Here is a 3514-nt window from a genome sequence, read left to right on the forward strand (position 1 = left end):
CCATGATCTGAAAAGTGAGATCAGGGTCAGTAGTACTTGCAGGGATGAGATGAGGCTATTACTACCAGCTGGGGGATCTACATTAAGAGCGGGACGTGGTCTGAGAGGAGCATGAGGGACATAAGGGTACTGCCCGTGGCTTGCTGGGAGGCTCAGGATGAACACGGAGTTAAGTCTGCTGTGGTGTGCTGCTGCTGCAGGGAGAAAATGTTCCGCCAAAGCCATTTTGTGCTGGGGTTAGAATAAAAGTAGGATTTTCCCATTTTCTTATTTCATCAGCATGCGCCAAAGAGAATTTGGTGTTGTCATTGCCACGGAAAAGCTGAGAGACAGCATGTGTGCGATTAGGATCTCCAGAAAGCCATATGCATTCTTTGGAGAGATTCATTCGTTCATTCATAGAATTAATTGGGTGCCAATTTTCCACAACATTTTGGCCCTTGCCTTCTGGGAGTCTGAAGCCTTCTGGGGCATCTAAGCCAGGAATGCATACCATGAGCCGTAACAAAACTTCCAACCACTTACTGCGGCGTCTTGATCACATGGGATGCTTTGAGGCCTTCAATAATTTCTTATTCCCAGGAAGGAAACTTCCCTTGGATGCAAAATTGGTTTAGATTTGTTTCTAGATTGGGATGAGTTCCTCAAAGTTTACTGAGAAGCTGAGACTTCTTACCTGGGCAGTAGAAGCACTGTTTCTACCAAAAGACAGGGTTAAGGACGTAGAGACTTGAGTCAGCCTCCTGGGGAAAGATTGCTGACCTGAAGCTGCTGCTTAGCTCTGTGTCTTATGAAAAAGACTCTGTGCATCTGAAAAAGCTAGGATCCACCTCATGGTGTGACAGGGATTAAATGCATTGATACACGTAAATCACGTACATGGTACAATGCATTGATACGCGTAAATCAAGTACATGGTACAATGCATTGATACGAGTAAATCACGTACATGGTACCTGGAGTGCCCTAATCAGTGCACACTCAGTGACGACAATGGTCTGAGCAGAATGCAGGGCTGATGATGACCTCCAGGAGAATCCCTGTGGGTCCACCTGGTGGACACGTTCCTGCTCAGTGCCCACGGTGGGGGCGCTCCTGGCTCTGAGATTTTCCTCTGCCCAGAGGATAACACCCGCACCTAGGTGACCCGTGCACGTGGGGGGAAGGAATGTCCATGCCAAAGTGACTCATGGGTGCTGGGGAAGGAGTGGAGAAATCTAGGTGACCCATGGATGCTGGAGGAAGGAACGCCTGCACTGAGATGACCCATGGACACTGGGGGAAAGGCATGGAGAAGCCAAGGAGACCTGTGGAGGCTGATGGAAGGAATGGAGGGACCGAGGTGACCCTTGGACACCAAGGGAAGGAATGTCCACACTTAGGGGACCTGTGGACACCAGGGGAGTGAATGTCCACACTGAGGTGACCCATGGATGCCAGGGGAAGGAATGTCTACACCAAAGTGGCCTGTGGACACTGAGAGAAGGAATGTCCACACCGAGGTGACCTGTGGATGCTGGAGGAAAGAATGTCCACACCAAGGTGTCCTGTGGACACCAGGGAAAGCAATGCTGGGGCCGAGGTGACCTCTAGGGTGGGGATGGGGGGGGTAAAATGCAGGTGCTGATGTGACCCATGGTGTGTGCGTGTGTGTGTGTGTGCATGTGTGTGTGTGTGCGTGTGTGTGTGTGTGCGTGTGTGTGTGTGTGAAATGCAGGCATCAAGTGACTCCCCTCTCTGTCCAGAGGCTGCTCTGTTCCCAGGCTGAAGGTGCGAGGACATCTGAGTACCCTAAGAGAGGTTGCGTGGCTTAGATCTTAGATCTAAAGTCTGTGCTCCTGGGCTGGTTTCAGAGCTTGCCTGACCTCAGCTCCCCCTCCTGCTGTCATTTGGGAGGATGAAATGAAATGAACAATGCAAAACACAAGAAGGAATGCAAAACACACTGACTCCAGGAAGTGTGGGAAAAACTGAAGGGAGAAGCAAAATGGTGTGGCAGGGATCAGAAATGGGTGTGAAACCATTAGGACAGATGGTGTAGACACATCGTGGTGAAGGCAAAGACCATTAAAGACAAAATAGATCAAAGAGGAGATCATCTGAAATCTCTCCTGTTTCACGTATCGGTGCCTTCCCCACCTCAGCCCACTTCCTGTCCCTGCCTTACAGATAGGGCACATGCAAGCATACCTGCGTGCACACACGTGGCCATCATCCACTGGCGTGGCACCACGGGGGAGGGCACAGGTGCGGGGAACACAGGCTTCCTGCCAGCGCAGCACATGGACCCGAGGACCTCTTCTGGACCTGGGCAGCACATGGCCCGCACTCAGCTCCGCCTTGTGTCCCTGTCCTTCCCCAGCAGTCTCCTGAAGGCTCTCTTGACTTCCTTGTTCCTCAGGTGAGAGGGTAAGTGCTGGGGTGCCCACGGCATAGAAGAGACCAAAGAACTTGCCCCATTTGCGAGCATAGGAACTCTGGGGCTGGAGGGAGACGACAATGCCTGAGCTGTACCAGAGGGTGACCGCTGTGAGATGGGAGGGGAAGGTCCCAAACATCTTCCTCCACTCTTGCGCCAAGTTAATCCTCAGCACTGCTCGGGCGATGGCACAGTAAGAGACAAGGATGAGGCCGAGGGGCACGACCAGAATGAGGACACTGGCCACAGCCCTCCGGGTCTCATTGTAGGTGGTGGTCCCACAGGACAATGTGATTAGAGCTGGGACCTCACACACGAAGTCATCCATCTGCCGATGGGGACAGAGGGGCAGGTGGAGAGGGGGTGGCGTCTGGACTACTGACTCCAGCAGCCCGATGACCCCGGCCACGGATGCCAGCTGCTGGCACCGGCAGGGCTAGATGATGGTGGTGTAGTGGGGGCGCTGGCGGGTGGCCGCATAGCAGTCGGAGGCCATCACTGCCAGGAGGGTGCACTCAGTGGTCCCCGGGAACAGAAAGATGAAGAGCTGAACAGAGCAGCCAAGGAAGCTGATGGGTTTTGGGCCCCAGGGGTTGACCAGCATCTGGAGGATGGAACTCATCCAAGAAGGTCCAAGAAGGACAGGTCAGAGAGGAAAAAGGTCAGACAGCAGAATGGTGAGGGTGTTGCCCACCTGAGTCAGAAGGTAGGACAACCGCGAAGAGGATTCTTTCAAGTCCTGGGCGTTCAGAGAAACCCCGAAGGAGGAAGCCGCCAGGGGAGCTCTGGGTGGCCATGACCTCTTCCTGCCCCAGTCTGGAGGGACGTCTATCGTCTGAGACCCCAGCTGGTACTGGTCAGGCCACAGCAGGTGCACCTTTCTCTTCCCATCGTCCCACCAGTGTACTCTCCTGGACACCACCCTCAGCAGCTCGTCCCTTCTCATCCCTCCTGGTCAGTGTGGGCTAGCAGGCGTGGGGGCAGCAGGACATGCTGGCAGATGGACAGAGCTGTCTGCTGGGGCCCTGGGCTGCTGGCTGAGCATAAAGGAGGCTGGTGGAAAGCAAGCAGGTGTGAGCTGACGGAGCACTTCAG

General features: G+C 54.0%; 1 pseudogene; it reads right to left on the minus strand.

Annotated features, from left to right (window-relative positions):
- Nucleotides 1–2329: 2329 nt before the first annotated feature.
- Nucleotides 2330–3216, minus strand: LOC123394456 (annotated as a pseudogene).
- Nucleotides 3217–3514: the final 298 nt, after the last annotated feature.

Source organism: Mustela putorius, unplaced genomic scaffold, assembly GCF_011764305.1.
Source record: "Mustela putorius furo isolate JIRA1106 unplaced genomic scaffold, ASM1176430v1.1 tig00000095_pilon_pilon_pilon, whole genome shotgun sequence".
NCBI classification, from domain to species: domain Eukaryota; kingdom Metazoa; phylum Chordata; class Mammalia; order Carnivora; family Mustelidae; genus Mustela; species Mustela putorius.